Here is a 23,759-nt window from a genome sequence, read left to right as displayed (position 1 = left end):
TCCCTTTAAGACTTTCAAAAAGCACTCGCTTTTCTTTGTCACAGGGGCATGAGCTTCGGAACCCACTCAGAGGTCTTGCTGCCCTGTTTACCTAGTTTCCAGCCCTCCACGCATGCACTGTGTCTGCGCTCTGTTGTGGGTGGCTGGGGCTGGGTGTTTAGCAGTCCTGGGCTCCCTTTCCCTCCCGCCGGGAGCTGGGGAGAAGCGTGCTCGGGTCCAGCCGGGCTGGGAGTTGTATCTTACCCCTTTCACCAGGTGCTGGGCTCTCGCACGTTTGGATGTAGTCTGGCTGTTGTCCTGTGTCTTCTGGTCTCTCTTTTAGGATTAGTTGTATTTGTTGTATTTTCAAAAATATATATGTCTTTGGGAGGAGATTCCCTCTGTCCTACTCATGCCGCCATGTTGGCTCCGCCTCTGATCACCTTTTTTTTTGATAAATCCAAAATGAGGAACATTGGAATGTTCCCTCATGATAGATTCAGATTATGCATTCCTGGTCTGGATACTGCGTACGTGTAGTATCGGATCCTTCTGAGCTTATTACACTCAGAATTACTTACCTACCTGTCCAACACTGGTTGTGGTTAAGTTTGATCCACTGGTCAAGATGTCCAATTTTTCCACTGTATGGTTACTATTGTAAATATCTTGCCTCTCATAAAATATTTCTTCCCTAGGTTTAACATCCAATGATGATTCTTGCCTAAATCAGTCTTTATGGGTATGATTGCAAAAATGATGATTTTTCCAGAATCTTCCTCCACCCCCAAATTTGCACATTGAGCAATCAGCACTAGATATTCTGCTGTTGGCAAGAGCCCTCCCTTCTCAGTTTATGTATTTCTCCATCTGTTTATTATTATGTAGTCTCATGGTTTATAATCTATTACTACCACTTTGTTATTTTGGTGCTCAAATGATCAGATTTGCCCAAGTGGACATTGTTTGATTTGAGTGTTTATGTAAGTGACATAAAGCTGAACAGCCTCTTGGCCAGTCACAGTATCCAGTGGAAATGGTGATATCTAAACATGCATAAAAATGGTTTAAGTCTTTCCCTAAGTCTCTTAAAGAAAAACCATTAGAGAATTCCAACCATAGTGCTCAGCACCACTTACCGAATTCTTCCTTCCCTGTCTTACTGCATTTGCCTTATGTATCATGTCTAACCAACTGCTCCCCTGTCTTCCCTTTCAAAACTCATGCTTGTTTTTCTCTGCCCTCCTTATTATCTTGAGCTTCTCTTTCCTCCCAATAGTGACTTTCTATCCTTTCTAATGTAGATTATCACAGGAGTTCAGTTCTGGAGACCCCGTTTTTATGAAAACTGACTCTCCTTGCCTCACCTTCAAGAGCAGAGAAGTTCAGAAGTTCAGACTCAGCAGTGGGCTGGGGGTGAGTTGGAGGTGACAAATGCTTATATGTTGTTCCTCCTTTTTTTGTCCTTAGAAGCAGTGAGCAATTACAAATCATCCAAATGTTGAGTTTTCACTAGGTAAATATAAACTGTTGTTGTAGTTTAATAAACAGGCGATGACTATTGCTGGAATATTTTTATAACAAATAAGTCATTTTCAAAGTTTAAGAACAGGCTTCATAACCATAAAAAGCTGCTCATTTGGCATCTGCTTTTTTACTCTGAAGGATTTGGTTACTTGCTCCAGGAATGTATTACATGTGTCCGGTGCTATGAGATAGCTATGAAAATACTTAAAGGTTTTCTCTGGTTTCCTTCAAAATTTTCTCTTTGATTTTCTGCAGTTGCAATATGATATGCATAAGTGTAATTGTTTGGGCATCTATCCTGCTTGGTGTTCTCTGAGCTTTTTGGGTCTGTGGTTTGGTGTCAGACATTAGTTTAGGGAAATTTTCACTCATTATGGCTTTAAATACTTCTTCTGTTCCTTTCTCTCCTGGTATTCCCATTATGCATTTCACACCTTTTGTAATTGTCCTACAATTCTTGGAGAGTCTATTCTGTCTTTTGTTCTGTTTTCTTCTCTCCTATCTTTGGGTTTCTTTAGAAACTGCTTAATAAATAAGGTCTGAGACAGGCAGTTTTTTCTTCTGTATTCCCATTTCCTAGCATGTTTTAAAGATGCATTCATGTTTGTGCATGTATCAGTACTTTATTCCTTTTTATGCCCTTCTAATAACCATTGCTTGGATATACCATATTTTGTTTATCCATTCATCAGGAGATGGACATTTGGATTGTTTCTGCTTTGGGTATTACAAATAATGTTGTTATAAACATTTATGTCCAAATTCTTGTGTTTCCATTTCTGCTGAACATAATGCCTAAGAGTTGAATTGCTGGGTCATATAGTAACTCTGTTTCATAACTTGAGGAATTGCCAGACAGTGGCTGCACAATTTGACATTCTCACGAAGAGTGTATAAGGATTCCAATTTCTCTACATCCTATGAATTTTTGGTTCTAGCCATTCTAGTGGATATGAAGTGGGTGCAGTTTTGATTTGTTTTTCCTTAATGACTGATGATGTTGTTCTATGTTGTTGTTCTTGTCACACTTATACACGTATATTCAGAGAACAGCAGGAAGAGTAATTAATTTTGACTGAAGTATCAGGAAGGCTTAAAAGGTAAGGGGATTGATTTTAAATTTTGGTTTCATTGGCTAGTAGTAGTACTTTGCCCATCCTCACTTCACACTTCTTCATTGGACAGGGAATGCTCTTCCTGAGTGCCTATTCTGTGTCAAATTTCATAGTTCATGATGAAGTGAACTCAGGCCTGTCATCTAGGAGCTCATATATCAAATCAAATCACCCATGTAAAATGACATATGAATGAGCCAAGACAGAATGTGTATGGTCCTCTTGCCTTTTTCTGGCTCATGTCTTCTGTTTCTTCTCATTTGCTAATTCACAACAGAGATGCCAAGCATCAGGCAATTAGCTATTACTGCTCTGGATCATGTAGAAAGACCTGAAGCTTTCTTGCCCAACATGGTAGCCACTAGCCACAAATATCTATTTAAATTAAATCAAATACATTCATTTCCTCAGTTGCATTAGTCACATTTCAAGTGCTCAGCCACCTCCTATGGCTAGTGGCTACTATCTTGGACATACAGAACATTTTCATCTTCACAAAAAGATTTTGGAGAAAGTGCCAGAGATGTGGGTTTATAATAGTCTAGAGCAAAATTAATGTTCCTTAAACATGTGCTGTATTTCAGGTTCATATTCTTTCTTAATCCTCTCAAAATACCTTATAATAGGAATCACATTCTCAATATTAATCAACAAGCTGAAGTTCATAGAGAGTAATTAATTTGTCCCAAGTTATATATTTAGAAAGCGGCAGAGTTGTTTTTCAAGTACCTGTCTTCTAAAGCTGGAGTTTTTAAAGTCACAAATATAGATAATTTTGGTTTCTGGCAAATTTTCAGCATTGGTTGTACAAGGCCCTCTCTTTATATATGTGTGTGTGTGTGTGTGTGTATATGTGTATATATATATATTTCCTTTATCCCCATATGTCATTCTGATTCCCTCCCTCCCACAGATGATCATTATAATTTGTTTAATATATATCTTTTTGAGTGTATTGTAAAATTCATACTGTTTTGTATTCATATATTAAAAGAAAATTTATTTCATGTCTTTTTTCTCCCCCACTAAGCATTGCATTTTTAGGATCTATCCGTGTGCTGTATGTACGTACATCTAACCTGCTGCTTCTCTTTGCTGTGCTTTTCAATGGTACATCTGTCACATTTACCTACTATCCAGCCAGTGACGCTCACCCTGTTTCCCTCTACCCATTTCTTCCTGCAAACAGTACTGCCATCAACAGCCTCTCTGGACTGTGTATGAGCCTTCCTGTGAGATACACACATGGGAGTGGAATTGCTGGGTCATACTGGTTTTGCTAGGTAGTATTTGATTGCTCTCCAGAATGCATCAGACTGTCCCTCCACCAGTACTTCTTAGAGGGTTTTTGTTTTCCCAAGTCCCCACCAAGGTTTGGCATTGTCCAACTTCCTAATTTTTTCTAGGCTGATGTGTGAAAAGTAAAATCCCATTGTGTTTTTCTTTCCTTTGATCACCAGTGAGTGATTTGAACATCTCTTGTTGTTTTGCTGTGATTTCTAGAAAGTTGAAGCACTCTTACTGAAAACCCTCAGGAGTCCACCCCATCATAGTTCTTCTGTGTCATCTTTTTCTCTGTCACTCAAGTCTAGCATATCCCTATGGTTTTAACTTCTCCTCTGGCCATAATTCCCTTTCCCTTGTGCCTTGTCCTTTGTGAGGTGGTAGGAAAGACAGGACATTTAGTCCACTCTGTGTTTTGGTGCTGTGGGAAAGGAGGAGCTTTCTCTTGCTTTGTACCAGCAGTGAGTCACAGAGGAAGTAACAGATGGTCTGAAGGGTGAGAACAGAGGCACAAAGGCACATGGGAGTAATGTACCTTTAAAAACCAGCATTCAAGGGGAGGCAAGTAGAGGGGGCTGAAAGAGTAAGGGAGCATAACACAGGCCCCAAGGAAACATGGTATCTGAGACCCCAAGGTCCTAAAGCAAGGAGGAGATGATCTGGAAAGGATAAAGCTCTTGGAGGTGTGGGACATGAAGGAAGAGGAAGGCTCATTGAGACTTGGGAAGGGAGGAAAGCAGGGATTTAATGGTCTAGATTTTCTAATACATATACTTTTAAATATAATATATGTAATAAATTACATGTATTTTAATACATATACTTGACCTTATGCTGTATAAAATATACTCTTTAAAATTAAGCTGAAAGTCATGTCAGCCCCCAGAGTACTTACAGTCTAGAAGCCAGGCAATTAATATATTTAGAAAATGTGGGTCAAGGAAGCTACTTTTACAGCATGTACTACTAAAGTTATGTAGACACTCTAATTCAGCGGTTTGCAGCTTGTATCCCACCCACCCAGCAGGGGCCTCTGATACATTCTGGTGAGTAATGGGGACTCACAGTGGTTGGATGAGTGCTGTAAGAGTGACAGAGGAGGAGGAGGTCGTGTTGAGGATCACATCTCCCAAAGAATAGGCAAAGAGGTCAAAGATGAAAAGAAGAAACCAAGGAGAGAAACAGCCAAGAGAGCAGCTCTCCACTTTGCTCTTTCAGAGGCTCCATTTTGCCATATCAACTCCGCTTTTTTGGCCCTCCCTCCAAATGCAGATTTTAAGGATACCCAATTCGCTTTATCTTTCAGTCAGGGTCCTCTGAAAACAGCTTCTTTCTGAATTGTTCACTCTTGCTTTCTGAGGTCAGCAGTGGCAGTTGCAGGGAATTATGGGCCAAGGGAGAAGGAAGGAAAAAACTATGGGCACATGCTTGGAGAATGCAGTGACTTGGCAAGGAGTTGAGGTGTAGGTTATGAGGCCCTTAGTGTATTGTCTCTGTTAGCCAGATACTTAAAGCTAGCAACCCTGGTCTTGGTTAGCCTCCCCCAACTTCCCTTATTCTGCACCTTCTCCTCCTGGGGTTCCCGATCTTTGAGCCTAGAAAACTCAGCTAGTTGTTCCAGAGCTGAATTGGAGGCAAGTGTAAAAGGTTAAGATGGAGAACAGATTAAAGATCAGTGAAGGGATGAAAGTAATTCCTATAAATAGGAAGCAGAGGGAAGAATCAACTGATGCATTGTCAGACTGGCAAAGGGTAAGAGGGAACAGAACTTCTCCATGAAGTCAGGAAATGGCACTAATAGTCAATAATTCCTTACATGTGTCTGTCGTTTCAGTTTAGCATTCTTTCACACTTTGAGACGTCAAGGACATGACTGCCATCCTTATGAGGCATATGGAGGCTGAGATACACAGATGGGGAGAGGGATGACTTTGCCGTCTCCTGGAAGGGTTTTGAGTAGCTGCTTATTTTTGTGACAAAATGCTGGAGTTTCAGGCAGTAGTGTTTGGGATAAGAAGTTGACCATAAAGGAAAAAGAAGTCAGAGGAACAGAAAAACTGTAGAAGCAGAGTGTCTAAGAATAATTAAGGTACTGTGCTCTTAAAGTTTATGTCCTATAATCTTTCACTTTAAATTGTTCCCTCTGATTGTTTCTAGAATCACAATGTTAGAACTAATTACCTTTCTGATAGTCTATCTTCATTTAGCTGAAGGCCAAAAAGCTGTTTTCCGGGTTGAGATGTAAGAGGGCCTTGGCAGCAGGTAAAACCCAAATTGCCTAATCCCTGCAAAGGGAAGGGTCTTCTCTTTCTACTACACTACCTTTCCAGTGCTAACTAGAATCAGGCTCAGATCAGAAACAGAGGTCCAGATCTAGGGAGAAGCTGATGGAAGGAAGAGAAATCAAGGCCAGGGCCAAATAATCAGAATCGGGCCACCACATCAAAGCAGGGGATGGCAGCATTCAGAGCCGAGAGGGCTGGGGGCACTGCCTCAGTTCCATGTATCTGGTGGTCATGCTGGAGCCCAAGAGGCAGACAGATCCATGGCCCAGACACCAGAACTTGTGGGCTAGGCCCCTGTGGTTCCTCATTCTTTGGCTGGCTGGGTCAGAGACTTAGGTAAGAGGCAAGAGAAGCAATTGGGTGTCCAGGTGCTTGGGACCAGACTGGGGACATGTAGGGTTGGCAGCAGGTGTTTTATAAATTGAAAATTAAAAAAAAAAAAAGAAATCAAAGGTCTTAGGCTTTATTTTTGCAGAGAGAAAAAGTGCTTGTTTAAGTTGCTTTGTGTTTCACCTTTCTCCTTTTTTATTGTCGTGATGTTGAGTGAAGAGCCAGCCACTTGAGGGCAGGCTGATGCCCAGAGGAAGTGCTGGGCAAAGGGGGCTATAGGCCATGAGCACAGTGAGGAGGCATGGGCCCCAGGGCATGGATTCCAGTGAATTGTCCGGCCAGGGAAGTTCCACATTCTGTCCAAGTTCTTCCTTGGTGGTTTGATGGATCTTATGAAATTCTGGGGAAAAACAAAAACTATCTCCAAGGGGACACATATGGTCACATTTCCTCACTGGGGAAGCCCCCAATGTTTTCAAAATGAAAAAAGGCAGAAATAGAAACACTTACAACTTTTCCTTTTTTCTCCCCAACTCCCCTGCACTTCCAGTCTTCCTGTGACCAGGTAGATTCCTGTTTATTCAGGCCAGCTTCCCCTGCCTGCTGCTTAGTCACGGGAGAGGTGGCCCATTCACTGACTCTCATTCTTGTCTTCTGTATAAGGAACGAATAGGGACCTGGCCAGGATTCCCTGAGCGCTTGCTCCCAGACTGCCTTCTGTTGCCTCTGTTTCCTTGATGCAGGTGGGGTGTGTCTTCCCAGGGCAGCCCTGGGGCATTCAGAGGAACCACAGTGGACACTGCCAGCTTTCTTTTGCAGGCCTTATAAGACAAACTAAAATCAGCCTTGAGGAAAAAGTTTCCCTAAACTGAAACATGAGGCAGAGTGGGTGGCAGTATGGGGCAGGCAGTCTCATCAGCTTATGTTGGCTGAAAGGAGTCGTGTTTGGAGAGCTCGTGTGTGTACAGAGCTCACGTCTTTGCTTTCAGCTACTCACAGATATGCCCGACTCACTTTTTGTCGATGGCAGGGCACAGACTCCCTACTTCTCAACCCTTTGGGACATCCACTCACTTAACAACAACAAAGGGACAGCTCCAGTCTTTCTCCCAGCTCTGAAGCATAAGAAAAGACAGGATACTCGCAAACAGGTCAGTGTCTGAACCCCTTGTAGCAACTGAGTGATGCTCTACAGAGATTCTTTGAATAGCTGAACGTCTAAGGTTAGCTTAAGCAACAGTTGAAGTAGCCCAGGAAAATTTAAAGCCATACTTATAAGACTGCCACCCTTTGAAGAGCCATGGAGTTAATGATGTTTTCAATTTTTAATTATTGATAGTGACTCAGTAATTTAAATGAATAATCAGCAGAAATGTAAATGCCAGGTAGCAGGAAGTAATTAGAAATATGAGATGTTCAAGTAGAGTTTTAAGATTGGAATTTATTTCAGTAAGAATAATTGCACTAAATATGACTAAATTATTCATTTACCAATTGTGCAGTGTTCCTGCCCTTCACACACATACACACACCCTTCAGTTATAGTTTATCACTCTTGAGTCTTGTAGAAAAAATGGAGAGGGAACTGATAGTTTTTGAAGACCCAAAAAGGTATTCACTTATTGAACAAATTGGTATCGAAATCTTATTTTATGTATAGATCTTTGCTCAAAGCTTTGAGGGGAGTGAGATGCTTAAGATGTGGTTTTTGCCCTTCAGAACCTTTGAGTTAAATTGGGAAGACAAACTTAAAAAATAGTATGACAGAAGTATAAAATGATCAAAGACAATGCACAGTACCAGTGGTATGTGATGAGATCCTAAAAGAATGGCAGACAGAGAGCTGTGACATAAGGAGGGAAAGAGACTCTGGGCAGATGCATTTTACCAGATCATTTATTCACCCACCCCACCCCCCCACTTGGATTTTTTCCGTGTGTAAAGCGAGTTGGGCCTTGAGGAACAAGCAAGCATTAGACAAAGTGAGCCTGGTCAGGTGAGTTGTAGTATGTACTGCATACAGCATTTATCTGGGACTTTGTTCAGAGTGTCTTTCAAAAAGCAGAGTTGTCCACATCTCCCCAGTGATGCTTTGAGGATTGTTGGAGATGCTCGCCATTATCTTTACTTTGCAGGGAAGGGACAGCAAGTCAGAAGGGATGATAGTTCTGAGAGGAGAAGGGCCCAAGCAAGGTGTCCTTCTGAAGTAAATGGCACATGGGACAGACATAAAGCCTGAAAGTAGAGAAGAGTACTTCACAGTTGTCATTGTACTCATCTGCTGGGACAAAGGTACTTAGGGTGCCTCCTCTTTAAGGCAGGGCCTCGCCAGAGGCATAGAGAAGCCTCTGAGGACAGGCTGGGGTGCTTTTCTTCAAGACCAGTAGCCTTACTTCAGTGCATGGGGTATGAGACCTGAGTTTTGCCTGGGTGTTTTCTTGCTGCATGCCAAGGACACAAATTACCAGAAGTAGATTATTCTCCACATATTCCACTTATCCAAGGGAGTTGGCTGATAAAATAAAGCTCTGTGTGCTGAAAGGGGCTGCCCAAGGTTGTTTACATCAAGAAAAAGGCTCGAAGGAAAGCCCAAGTTGTAAACTCTTCAGCCATGTGCCTGAGAGCTGTGGCAGCCACCTAGAAGATAATGGCCCAGTGCCCACCGTCTGCTGCCCACCTCCATTCATAGTCATTCATTGTTGCAGATTGAGTAAGTAGGAATAAGCATGAAGCCGAAGGATGGCAAATTTCAGATTTTTTTGTTTGTGATTCATTTCCAGGTGCTTCTAAAGAATTGATTAATGTGGATTTTCATACTGAAACTAACCAACTCATCTGCTTTGCCTGAGCTTCTCCTAGCAAATGTCTCCAAGAGCATTTGTGGGTCACCTTTGGTACGAGACAGTGACTTTAGAGAAAGGAGGCTTTGTCTAATGCTTGCTCGTTCCTCAAGGCCCAACTCGCTTTCTGCCCTGTAATCCTTACTTGAGCTCTTTAGTCAAAACTAATAGTCTTGTGTATTTTCCCATAGCTCTTTGTTCATATATTTTATGACCATATACATGGTTATTCACATGTGTGTCTGTTTCCTCCATTGAGTTTTAATATCCCTAAGGATAGATTCCATATACTGATTTTGTTATACTCAGAAGCTGTGAGTAGTAGGTGCTCAGTGTTGAATGCTGATGGAAATACAGAGGAAAGCTGGTACAATTCAGTGTTGTCATTATGAAGTACTGTCAGCCCTGCACATAATGTTTTGGTAAGTTTTGTATCCAGGCAGACTTTAAATGGAGTTTAATATATATGAAGCAGAATTCACCATATTCCTCTGTAGCTCCTTAAAGTTTCTCCTCTGGGTTACTTTTTTTGGGAGGCCGAGTGGTCTGATGAAGAGTGTGGCCCTTAGAGCGGACCAGATGGTGACCTGGGTAAGCTGCTCCACCTCTCCCTGTCCGGTGGGATGGTTACTGTTCCCTTGCACAGTTCTAAGGCACATGGTTGGCACATGTGGTTAGGCTTTGTCACTTACGCCATCATCCATACCCTCATTTCTCATCTGGGTGCGTCTCTGGAAGACAGTTGCTCTGTTTTTGTCAAGCCATTCTCCACCCTGGTGCTGAGGGTGATAGGTGTGGCACCAGTTTCCAGTAGTTCAGCACTTCTCTATCGTCTCCAGAAGAAAAATCAAATTTCTTAGCATAGTAATGGAGGCTCTAACTCCTCTTCCATGCTTCAGCACGGTATCTTTCTGCTTTCATGTTGGCTGATTCCTCCAGGAAGCAGACACCTACATGGGTTCAAAATGCAAGAGATTTACTGGGGGAGGGAGGAATCACATCTGTGAAAGAAAGACAGTGGGGGAGGAAGCAGGAAGAGGCAGGAAAAGCTTTAGCCTGTGTTGCCGGTCTGACACCTGTGAAAAAAGAAAGGGAGAAGGAAGGATGATTGGGTAGAAGAGTCTCAGACTTTGATGTAGCTCTGAGAAAGGCTTATCCATCCTCCAGTAGTATCTGTGAGCACACACAGGTGATTGAATGTCCTGTTTGCCTTGAATTGTTCTAGTTGATTCCCTCTGCTTCCATGTCATTATTAGCATCACCCTCACTTATCCTCAGAGTGTCCTGTTTGGACAATATATGGTTGTTTGCCAATAATTTACATTATTCTAGATACTTTATATGAAATATTCACTATACTTTTGGGACAGTAGCTACTTTTTACCCATTTTATAGTGTGCAAAGTGAAACAGGTTGACTAATTGTGAAGGTTCACAGAGCCAGTGGTGCTGGGATTTGAACCAAGGCAGTCTTGCCCTGAGCCTGTGCTCTTAACCACTAGGCTATTTTGTCTCTCATAAGGCTTCACTTGGGAAGCCCTCCTCTGATTCCCTGCTTGACCACTCAACCTGGCCTGGCTGTTCCCTACTGATCCCTTTGTACCCTGTCCGTGCCTCTCTGTTGTAGCACATGTGAGGGCAGTAGAAACGCTCCCTCCTTATCCTTCCCTACCCCAGCACCTCACTCATACTGATGAGTGAATAAGTCTGTTGAATAATTGAAAGAGTCGTTGTTTTGTGCCTCATGGACTATTAAACTGGAACAGGCACTTGGGTGAGTTATTTTGCTCCTTTTTAGATGCTTTTCCCTGTATCCAGGCTTCAGAGATTATTCACCTTCTCCTCCTGGTTTAATACTGTTCTGAGACCTACCCAATTATGAGACGTGTGGACTAAAATGGGACATCTTAGAAAGACATGTATTTCATGGTTCTTTGCTTTCTTTGTTTTGTTTAATTCTCCTTGTGCTGTCACATTCATTGGGCAACTTGTATTTCTTTTTATGTTCCTGAGGTAATGTTCTATTTTTAGGTAGTTCTAACCCAGAGGGCATTCCAAAGACAATGGTGTTTCTGGATTTGTTATAAAGGAATATATAATTTCTTTTTAAAACACCTTTTGTTAAGGGACTCTCAAAGGAATAGGATAGTTGAGTAATTGGGAGAGAAAGGTGTTTTTGCACCTTGACTCTATTGCTTCTCACCTTCCTAGGGGCTACTCCTGAGGTAATGGAAAAAGGGGACATACAGTAATTTTGAAAACTTCATGATCACTTCATATGCATGACTAAAACCTTTCTAGATAAATACAATTTCTTAAAATCCTGAAGTTGAAGCTCTGGACATGGTTATAGAGAGCAGAGACAAGGCATCCAAGAAACTACTCTTCAACCAGGAAGCTTTTGGTCATCTGCACAGTGCATGTCTCAGGATCACAAAGGAAAAGATTTAATTTTCAACTATTGGATTTTTTTTTAATCATAGATTTAAAAAATTAAATATCAATGTAATTTAAAAATTTTACAAATGATTAAAACCAAAGAGAACAGTGTCAAGAACCACATGTAACTGGCTTCCATATTTATCCACATTCTATATAACCAGACTTTCCTACATAGGTCATGAATGCTAGGCCCTCTAGTTGACTCGTTTTCTCCCAATGCTTGGTTTTCCATTTGGTACAGCTCCTTTTACACTCATTGAAAATAAATAAATAAATCTGTTAGAGCTGTTCCAGCCACTCTTACCTTTTCTCTCCATTCCAAAGAAGTAGCCTAACATCACGGTTTGGAGCAGGATACTGTGAAGTTATCTATCCTTAAGTGGTATGGATACCCAGGACCTATCAAAAACACAATGTCATAGGAGAACAAGGGACACAGAGGCAATTCCTGCCAGAATGATGAAGGCATCGGAGCTGGTTTGAAAGATTATTAGCTTCTGGAGACATTTTTGGATGTATTTTAAAATAAATAATAATTACAATTTTTATTATTATACTGACAATAGCTAACATTTTCAGCATGCTTACTACATGCCAGGCACTGTTCCAAGAACTTTACATGTACTATTTCATTAGTTCTCACAGCAACTAGCAAGGTGCAATAATTGTTAACATCTCCATTTTACAGATGAGGAAAACTGAGGAAAATGGAAGTGAATTCACCCAAGGGCACACAGCTCAGGGAGACAGAAGTTCAGACATTCATGGGTTCATAGAGTGGGAGTGAAGGTCATGGAGACCAACTCCTTTATTAAGGAAGCCATATGCAAGGGTTGAAGGGGCTTCTCCAGAGCACAAGCTAGTGGGTGGCAGGACTCTTGTCTAGGATCCCTGACTTGGGCCTGGTGTGTTTCAGTTGTACATGCAGCTGTCGCCACTGTCAGAAGCACTCAGGAGGCCTCATGTTATCAGCTCTCTATCTTTCAGTTTTTGTTATGATTGGCTGTTCTTTTACTGTCCTTTACTTCCAGGAATATTTCTTGATTTTTAAAAATCTTAACACTGCAAATTATCGAACTTTGCAAATATTTAGAAGATACAACCTATCTAAGACGTGGTGCAAAATCAATGTAACATTGGAAGAAGAGTCTCCTGCCTCCTTATATAAAATTCTAAATATAAAATTGTGGGTAAAATTGCAGTATTTCCAGAATCTCTCACCTGGCCTTAGTGCATATCCATATCAATAGTTGTTTCCAAGGGGTGGAGAGAAGTAGTCAATCTCCATATCAATAGATAATTACACAGGGAGTGAGGGCATATCTGGACTGGAGAGGTTGGGTTGGAGTCCCTTCTTCTGCAGCCGGGTCGAGAGAGACACAGATGAGCAGAAGTGGATAACTGCTTTTAGGCAATAAACGGGTTTCTCCCATGTTATTTCTCCCTTTGACTGATTTCAGTGTCAAAGGTATTTTGCCCCGGGATTTCCCCATCAGAGTTACATCTGGCAGTAGTTGGCAGGACCTCTGAACACAAAATCTGTCTACATAAGTGTGACCTTTGGGTAGGCTGCCCCTGGAGATGGTGGGAGATGCCCCAAACCCCCACTGTGGATAGTGGGGAAGCCCCAGTGGCTGCAGTGGTGGAGGGTGTAGCTTCACCCGGGGTCCCCCTGTTTGTGGGGCTTCCAATTAGGGAGACCCTAGTGGGGAATTGGTCTAGGGTAAAGCACCTCCTAGAGGGGTGGGGCCTTCCCCAGAATTGGGGAAGGGAGGAGACACCGGAAGCTGTGGAATTCGCCCTCTGTGAGACAGAAGGCTGCTTAGAGGCCCTGAGTGGCTGTGTAGCAGTCGGGATTGTGGGATGTCTTTTTCTTGAGATAGTGGAAAGTGTTATTGAGGAGAGACAGAGACTTCAGCAGAAGAGAGAGACACTTCCACATCACTTGGAGAAGCTGGGTGATGACCTGTGGGATACCCTTAAGAAAGAGAGACAGTTATTGAGAAGACAGGTCACACTCCTGGAAGATACATAAGCAATGAGGGAGAAGACATCAGGAGAATCCACATTACAGGAGGCCATGGGGCAGGGGGAGGAAGGAGCAGTGCCTTCAGCCCTGGAGATGGTAGAGGAGATGTTGGGAGAGAATGAAGGGGTGGGACTGGGAGCGGTTCTTCTGCTGAGTCCTGAGGGGGAGGAGACATCAGAACCTCTGCTTACGTGGCTTTTGCATCTCTGGGTTATGGGGGTGGAGAACATTGTTATGCTGGTTCTGAAAAGGGTAGAATGGCTTCTCTGATGACTCACCCTTTCCTCCAGCAGTAGTTGCAAAGTGCCCATCACACCTCACACCTCAGGGAATCAGGTGCTTCTGGATTGGCTGACAGCAGCCATCAAAGCAGTTTGGCCTAATCAGGGTGATTTACCATACTCACCCACTAGCTGGAAAATGTATGCAGAGCTCCAGTAGGTGTTATGGGAGTTGGGCATGAAAAATATCATCTATAATATGGACCCCCAGGGCCTCAGTGAGTTGTTGTTCACTGTAGGAATGAGAAATCTGGTGCTTCATACAGCTCCCTCATCTCTCTTTGGGTCCCTAGTGACTGTTCCTGCCCCCCACATAGGGCAACCCATAAGGGAGGCTACACGTACTTTAGCAAATCTGGGGAAGTTGAAACAATGAGAGCACAGAAGGAAGTATAGGCTACGACTGGAAGGAGATGTGCAAAGAACCCTGTGAAGGTCTTGAGGACCCAGATATGAGTTGATTTGATAAAGGTGGGGGTAGTGAAAGAAAAAATTAAGGGGAGCCCAATAGGATCTTGTTAGAACTGTGGCACCAATTAAAGCCAGAGCAGCAGTTCCAGCTGCTGAGGTCCAGGACACAGAAGCTGGAGTAAAAGCCCCATGTCTGGCCTGTGTTCCTACGAGACTGCCTGGGGGACAGTACTCAGACCCTCATCCCCACAGGATGACGATTGGGCATTGTGGTTCAACTGAGCTGGGTGTCAAAGTACCTACCTTGGGGGATGAGGTGGGGACCAGAAGCCACATGTAGAATTAACAATTCATTGGTCCCCTGTGAATGTACAACATGTCCTGGCACTGGTGGACACAGGAGCTGAATCTTCTCTGATTTACGGCAACCCTAAGAGTTTTCCTGGGATCCCTGCTGTGGTAGATGGTTATGGGGGTAAGGCAATTAGAGTGAAGAAAGCCCAAACCCCAAAGGAGTATACTGTGAACATTTCTCCCATCCCTGAATATATTTTGGAGATAGATATGCTGCAGTGCCTGTTGTTACAGACCACTGAAGATGAGTTCAGACTGAGGGTATGTGTGGTTAAAGGTAGTTCTGAGGGGACCTGCTAAGCACCTGCCTGTAGTTCTTTCTGTACCTCAGCAGGTGACAAATACTAAGCAGTATAAATTGCCTGGGAGGCACAAGGAAATTGGAGAAACTCTACAGGAGTTGGAGACGGTGGGCATCATAAAGCCCACTCATAGTCCTTTTAATTCCCCAGTGTGTCCAGTGAAAAAACCAGATGGCTCCTGGTGTATGACCGTGGATTACAGGGAATTGAATAAACTTACACCCCTTTTGCATGCTGCTGTCCCCTCTATGGCAGCCCTTACGGGCACACTAAGTCATGAACTAGGGGCATATTATATTATGGACCTTGATAATAATGTTTTTTTCTCTATTGACATAGCACAGGAAAGCCAGAAACAGTTTGCCTTCATGTGGGAAGGCTGGCAGTGGCCATTCACTGTCCTTCCACAGGGATACCTCCACAGCCCCACCATTTGTCATGGACTTGTATCCCAGGACTTGGCCACGTGTAAGAAACTGCAAACCATGTGGCTGTATCACTATATTGATGATACGCTCACGTCTGATTCTCTTGCAGATTTAGAAGGGGCAGTTCCTAGACTGCTGCAACATTTACAGAAGAAAGGATGGGCTGTGAGCAGCACCAAGATTCAGGGACCTTGGTTTGTCTGTAAAGTTCTTGGGGGTTGTCTGGTCAGGTAAAACTAAAGTTTTCCCAGAAGCAGTCATAGACAAAGTCCAGGCTTTCCCCACCCCTACCACTGTGGCAGTATTGCAAGAGTATTTGGGTCTTTGTGGCTACTGGTCAGTGTTTATCCTGCACTTGGCACAAATTCTGAAACCCTTTTACTGGTTGGTATGAAAGGGCATCAGGTGGGACTAGGATGATACATGTGCAGCTGCTTTTATTGCTGCTGATTGAGCAGTCAAGGCAGTACAGGCCTTGTGTGTAATGGACTCATCAAGGCCCTGTGAGCTGGATGTTCATGTAATGGAAGATGGTTATGGATGGAGCCTTTGGCAGTGGCTTGAATGGATACCCCAACTTATTGGATTCTGGTCACAACTATGGAAAGGAGCAGAGGTCCTGGTCACCTTGACAGAGAAGCAACTGCCTGCTGTGGCTATGGGGCCAATCACTGGAACAGCTCCAACCAAGGTGATAACCACCTATCCCATCACAGGGGGGTTATGAGACTGGACCCAAAGATCACGGAGTGGTATGAAACAGACCCCTACACTGACCAAATGCATTGCATATTTACAGCAGTGTAGCACCTTCTCTACTAGCCCCTTAAGTGGAGAACTCTAATGCTTATTGGGGCCAGTGACTGTATACCAGTGGAAAGCAGGAAGAACTTGCTTTTGAGCTATTGGTAGCTGAGAATCCTTATCAGGAGGGAAAAGTCCTTATACCTGAAGATGCTTGGTATACAGACGGTTCCAGTCGTGGGCAGCCCCTGAAGTGGAGGGCTGTGGCTTTCCATCCTAAGAGTGAGACAATATGGATGGAGGATGGAGAGTGGAAGAGCAGTCAATGGGCTGAGTTGCAGGCAGTATGGCTCGTGATCACCAAGGAGCCTTCCCCCATAGTTGTCTGCACTGACAGCTGGGCCATCTATCAAGGCTTGACTCTGTGGCTATCGACATGGTGCCATGTCAACTGAAGGGTTGGTCATTCACCGTTTGGAGGCAGGAGTTGTGGAAAGACCTATGGCCCTCTGGTCAGATTAAGACAGTTACTGTATATCATGTGACTGGCCATTTGCCTTTGGCATCCCCAGGGAATGATGATGTGGACACATTGGCCCAGGTGCATTGGCTAGAAGGAAAGCCTGCCTCTGATGTAGACGAATATATTAGCATTTGTTGCACATGGGGCAAAAGACACTGTGGGCCATAGCCCATTGGTGGGGCTTGCTGTTGACCTTTGAAGAAGTCAGCAGAGCCCAGAAGGAATGCCTTGTGTGCTCTAAGAGGGATTTACACTGAGTCCTGCAGCAACATGGGACAATAGTAAAGGGGCCGATACCTCTTGTCAGGGCAAATAGACTATATTGGGTCTCTGCCCATATCAGAAGGATATCGGTATGCCATGACTTGTGTGAACACAGCTCCTGGCCTGTTGGTTGCTTTTCCTGCATGTCATGCAGATCAGCAAAACAACAAAAGGGGCCTACAGTGTCTCTTTGTTGCCTATGGCCAGCCACAGGTGATTGGGAGCAATCAAAGCACCCACTTTACTGGACATGCATTACAAGAATGCGTGCAGCAATTAGGAATAAAGTGGAAGTTTCATGTACCGTATAGCCCTACTGGGGCAGGCATGATAGAAGGTACAGTGGTTTGTTGAAATCTGGCCTGAAGTTGGACACCAATAATCTATGGAGCAGGACAGCTTGTTTATGGACAGTACTACAGCATTTGAATGAGGAGTCTTAAACCCTGTGGACATGCTAACACACATTTCTGCCTCTCCCATACAACTGTATGTGCAAATCAAGGGAGAGTTATTGAAGCCAGGATATGGCCAGCAGAGCAACATCCTGCTGTGAGCCCCAAATGTATTAAACCCTGGAGACTCTGTTGAGTGGACATGGCCCTGAACATTTTGACACCTGGACTTCTGGCACCTTGGGGAAAAGGCCTGGAAACTGGTCTCCTATGTGTTCCTGGAGTAACAGCAGAGTGGCTCCCAAAGATCATGGTACTGTACCCAAAATGTCTGGGATGTAAGAGCATCTTACAGGGAAATTTTGTTTAATCTTTATGGCCAGTGCATGTACATCTTGTAACCCTATATATTGACCCAGCTGTAACTCCCACAGGGAGGGGGGTGAAAGTCTGGTATAGTAGATCAGGATGAGATACCATTCCTGCCACTGTCCTATCACAAGACCACTCTCTTGCATGCATCCTACCTACCTGAGAGACAAGATTTGCCTGTGTTGGTGTCATTAAAACATGTATCTTATGGCCCTTAGGATAATTTCTTTTACAGTCCCTGTGGCCTGGTGCTGCCCCCTGGCTGCAGCTGCTGTGCTATGATTGCTCTGAACTCCCTACCTGTTCACCTGCTGACTGCCTGTGGAATGGGTGAGCTATGGACTTGATCTGCACAGGACTTTGAACCTAGTTGAATTGTCTGGCTTGAGAATTATCATGATTTTATTGCTGTTGCTACTGTATATTATTAGTCTGGTTACAGTGCTCCAGTTTTCTCACACAGAGTCCACTGTGGAAGATGGGGAACAAGTAGATTGTGAGACGAGATTTCTGGAAGGGTGGGCTCTGGGTAAAATCGCAGTATTTCCAGAATCTCTCACCTGGCCTTAGTGCATATCCATATCAGAAGGTTTTTCCAAGGGTTGGAGAGAAGTAGTCCATCTCCTATCAATAGGTAATTGCAAGGGGAGCGAGGGCATATCTGGACTGGAGAGGTTGGATGGGGTCCTTTCTTCTGCAGCCGGGTCGCGAGAGACACAGGCAAGCAGAAGTGGACAACTGCTTGTAAGCAATAAACGGGTTTCTCCCATTTCATTTCTCCCTTTGACCTATTTTGGTTTCAAAGGTATTTTGACCAGGTATTCCCCGCCCTGCTTCCCCCACCCCCTAGTTACAAAAATAAATTGTTTTCATTCTGTTTTTCCATTTCCTTATAGTCTCAAAAAGGTGATTTATGTCTTAAGGATAATTTCTTTCTCTGCCACCAAAGACATTGCTCACTGTGGTGCTTATTCACTTTCTTATTTTACTTTTATGATGGGAAAAGGTTGTACAAAACAAAAAGTCAAGGTGAAAGGAGCAGTGAAACATCACTGATTCTCACATCAGAGGCTGCCCCCAAATGGGAATATGACTGAGTCATGAGGGTTTCCGTTTCTCTATTTTTTAATGTATGTACTATATACTTACGGATTTTTATCTAGTCACTCAGACTCATAGTCATTTTTTAAACTACTGAAGACTCTTTAATCTGGCTCCTGTGTCTTTTTGACAAACCCACATTAGTCTTTGAGTCTTTTCTTGCTTTCTGTGGCAATGAGGTGTCCTAATAAGATGTTGGGTGGTACATTCTTGGTAGGTTTTTCTTGTTTTTGTAATCACTATAATTTTTTCTTTTGTGGAAGAGTAATTTAGATTATATGGATTTGACAACCTGAAGAAGTTTGAAAGCCATTGTTTAGATCAGTGTGCCATTTATGATTTTTAAAAAGTATTTTAGCCTTCAAAGGCAATATTTTAAAAGTGGAGCCTCAGTGTTTTAATGGAATTTTCAAGTTTTCTAAATCTTCCACCTTTTTTCTTTTTTCAATGTTCAATATCTGTTCAATTTTGACTCATTTCTTTCTTTGGCTTCTGAGCTACATATTTAAAAAGGAAGACTGCACTGGTAATTGCTTACTAAGGAAATTTCACATGAAAAGAAATAGAATTCTCAGATACTGATCCTGTCCAGTGAGTGGTGAAAGGGATGGCACCCTCAAACGTTCTCTGCATCCATGTTCTTCTCTGCTTCCTGCTCTAGAGGCTCCCCTTCCACCCCTGTGCCCTCCCTGGTCTATAGATAAAAGCAGTTAATTCACTTCAGTGCCAGGTATGCTTGTAGTCACAGTTTAGCTCTCTGCTTTCTTAATTTCTGCAGCATTTGCGTTTCCCCCGGCCCCACCCCACAATCTGTGAAGTGAGGTGAAACCACTTCTAAGTTAGAGGTGAGGATTAAATGATAAATTGTTCACAGTACACGTACAGGACCTGAGACAACAGCAAGCATTCCGCCGTTGTTGAATTCCTTCCACCTTATATTTATTTACTACAGTGTAATTACAGAATCTGTATAAAAGAACAGTTTAATGAATAAGAGGAGCATTCTGTGTAACTACAGAATCTGTATAAAAGAACAGTTTAGTGAATAAGAGGAGCATTCTGTCAAACATCTATGTGAAAACAGGTCTCATCCTCCACTGGCTGAGATATGTATGATGATGACCAGGACGGTCCTGCTTTCACAGAGCAGATGATTCTAGAGCACCTACCACTGCCAGAGGTCAGACATAGGAAGGAGAGATGACATTTCATTTAGCTAAATGAAGTTGGCCCAAGTTCAGAAAAGATCTTTTAGCAGAGTGGAGAACTCTTTGTCCACTGCAATGTGCTTTGGACATTACTGTGGATTGGCTGCATAATTCACCATCCAACTCCTGTGGCTATGGGAAGATCATTCTGCTTTGTAGTTTTTAAATCACAAAATGACTAGGAAAGATGCAGATGTTTAGAAATCTTTGTACTTGTCTCAGAAATCTTAAACTCCCTCTTGTAAAAGGAAATTCAGAATGTTCAGGAAATTCAGGGAATCCCTGAGGAAGAACATTAAACTTGAGGATCTTCACTCTGTTCCATTTTTACTCTGTGTTGGTCACCAGCAACTTGCTGCAATCTTGATACAGATGTACCCAACTCATCCTGGTTCCCATTTTCTCTGGGCTCCTCCCTTAGTAATTCTGGGCTCCTCCAGCTAGTTTGACTGTGACACTTCTTTGTAGCTCCTTGACCTGCTTCCCACTTTACAGGTCACTGAGCTGGATAGAAAGCTTTGTTGCATTCTGAACATTGCCTCCAGGAGTTCCTTCATACCTTACCACCCCTGATTCATCCTTCTAGTTCTGCACAGTTTGGATCTAATAACCATGTCTTCATGTGTATGACCACAGAAGGTGACAACTTGCTCTGATGCCCAGCCCTGGTATAGTAGATTGGACAATGGCTCCCTCTGGCTTGGGGTTAACCAAGGGAATATCTTTTTTTTTTCTTTCTGTTCTTGTTTGCTTCTTTGTTTTTGTTTTTTATGTTGGCCCTTAAAAATGTCATGAAGCTGTAGCATTATGACACTCTTGGCATTGTTTCATTGAACCAGGTGAGGAAGCTTACTTCTCTCATTAAGACTGGTTGTGCCAGGCCCACATTGTCTACCCTAGAGCACCCTTCTTGCACTCCCTGGCATTGCTGGTTAGCTTGCTCTGGGCCTCTTCTCTCTAGAAGACTGTAGATATCTTGGGAGCAAGGACCATGTCTATCTTCCTTCCTTGACACTTGAGCTTTTAGTGTTATTACCTATCTACCATGCATGGTAGCAGCCAAAGAAGAGCCTTAGGTTTGCCATTTTGTTTTGCCTCACCAGCATCTAGCAGGTCAGGAAGATCATTCTGCTTTGTAGTTTTTAAATCACAAAATGACTAGGTACAAAGATTTCATCCATTTTAATCTGAATGTGTCTCATGGACTCTTACAGTACTCTGTGGTTGGGTAGGTTTGGTGACACCACTATAGGTTGTCTCTTCATATGGATAGTGACTGAACTGGCAGTGAACTTGGTAAGGAAGGAAAGGAGAGAAGAGGAGGTTCAGGAGCCACAGAGAGGCTGGCTTAATGAATAATCTGCCTTTCTTAATCCCATGTATACAGACCATATGGTTCAGAAATACAGGCTAGCTTCATTTCTTGACTCACATGAAAAGTACTAATGGTCTGACTGGAAATGTTGTTCATTTATAAGTTGACCTGTTGAAGGTAGGTTTGACTATCTTGAATAGACTGAAAATGGATTTGTTGGCTGGATGCATACCAGCATTTGGTAAGCATTCCAAGTTCAATCAAATATGAGAGAAGCATGTATTTGATATGTAGAATTAATCCCTTAACCAAACTACACAAAAATGAAAGGCTCAACTAATGGAATTTAAAGGCAGGTTCACACTCTGCCAGCTTTTTAGGTTGAGTATAAACAGATTAAAATGAGACCAGCAAAGATGAAGAACATGGTAGGCATGGAAGGTGACCAGTGGTTCTTACAGGCATGTAACCCGAAACCTTGGACAACTCGTGACAAAAACTAATTACAGAATGAAACATGCATTACCCAAGAGGGAGATCATTGCTTTTAGAACATAGAAATTCTATCCTGGGTTCTGTAGTCCTTCCATTTAAAAACACAGAAACAAAAAACTTCCCTAAAGTTCTTATATAAAACACCTGGAGCCAAGCAAAATGTTGTCAGCATTTCTGAACTCTGGCATCTCAAGACAGTGATGTAATTCTCATTGCTTGATAAATGTAACAGTTCTTCAGGAGAGTCTTTTCCTCAACTTCATTTTAAAAGGAGATAGCACATAGCCGCTGTTTTGTTGGGATCTAGTATTTGGAGGTTTGGAGTCCATGTATCATTAAGATTTCTTCCCATCCGCTGTGAGCAGGATGACTTTGTAACAAACCCATCAATATGCATCAGTAAGTCATTTCCTACCATTATAAAGATATTGTATACTCATACCAAATAAAGCTTGAGAAGTCAATGTATACCATTCTCATATTGTCTGTAAGAAACTCTAAAATTTCATTGTAAGAGTGAAATAAGGCCGTCTTCCATGCCATCAGCATCCAGACAAATCCATTGGTTTGGAGTTTTTCCTTCCATTATGATTTACATACATATAGTTATGAATTTTTTATTTTATAAAATTAAGATCATACTTATATAAGAATATATGCCCTACATATTCATACATCATATAATTTACCATGTCATTAAATATTCTTAGACAACACAAATTTTTAAGGACTGAATAATGTTCTATAATATGGATGTCCAAGAATTTGTTTATTAAAAAGTCTGCCTTTGTTAAATTATTGTTACCTATATTGTTTTTTACTTGAATAAAACAATGATGGTCACCCTAGCACATTAGACTAGTGTTTGTGAATTTTTTAGGATAAATTAATGTAAGTAAACTTACTGGTTAAATATACACATTTTTAGTAAACATTGTCAGAAAGCTTCCATGAAGGTGGATTCCAGTTTATAGTTCCTCTAGGTCTATGAAGAAGTGTCTGTTTCATTGTACTCCAACACTGTTACTGTTAAATTATTTTGCACATTCATAGATAAAACATATCTTATTTTGACTTATATTTCCTTGATTACCTGAGAAATTGAATTTTTCCATGTATTTGTGTACTTGTATTTATTATTGTTTTGGCTTCTTCTGTGCTCTAGGAAGTAATCCTCTTTGTATACTGGCTTCCCCAATGTACATAAGTGATGGGAATCATAGGTTATAACTAACTACAAACCCAGATGGACAGCCTTTCTTAAGGATTTGCTTATTAGATCAGTAGCTTTTATGTCTGTTTAATGCACATCTGTCATCACTTTCTCTTCCTTATTAATTCTTTCCCTGACATTTATTGATTGTGGTTTACTAAGTTAAAAAAACTATTGGATGGGTGGAATAGTTTTTCTTATAAATGTATGAATTCATTAGTATCATACTTTTTAAAACTGCATGTTTTGTTAAATACTACTCTCAACTTATTCACCACCAACCTGTTTAAACTCTGACCTGAGGAAGACCAGGAAAGGTGATCAGATTCATTTTTCTGCCCTTAGGCAAAGTTTAATCAAACTAGCCTGGAAAAGGCTGTAGAGGGAGAGCATTAGATTAGGTCTGGAGACCTGGTCTTAAATCCTGGCTCTTTGAGTGACCTTGGACAGGGCAAATCTCTCTGAGCCTTAGATTCTTAGATTCTGTAAAATGGGAATAATAAACCAGCTTTACTCATCATAA

The 23,759-nt window shown here is 42.3% G+C and overlaps 1 protein-coding gene across 11 annotated transcripts in view; it reads left to right on the top strand.

Annotated features, from left to right (window-relative positions):
* The window catches only part of TMEM108 (transmembrane protein 108), a 362,370-nt gene that overhangs the window by 48,491 nt on the left and 290,120 nt on the right, over positions 1-23,759 (top strand). For 2 of the 11 annotated variants that reach the window (XM_057497901.1, XM_057497910.1), the window contains exon 3: positions 18,140-18,234. The exons of the other annotated variants lie outside the window; for them this stretch is intronic. The gene's annotated coding sequence lies outside the window, so the exon portion shown is untranslated. The remainder of the gene's footprint in view (positions 1-18,139; positions 18,235-23,759) is intronic. 11 annotated transcript variants of the gene reach the window in all.

The sequence above is a fragment of the Manis pentadactyla genome, chromosome 1 (genome assembly GCF_030020395.1).
Source record: "Manis pentadactyla isolate mManPen7 chromosome 1, mManPen7.hap1, whole genome shotgun sequence".
NCBI lineage: Eukaryota > Metazoa > Chordata > Mammalia > Pholidota > Manidae > Manis > Manis pentadactyla.
Note: the sequence above shows the minus strand (reverse complement) of the source record. Positions and strands in the feature narration are given on the sequence as shown.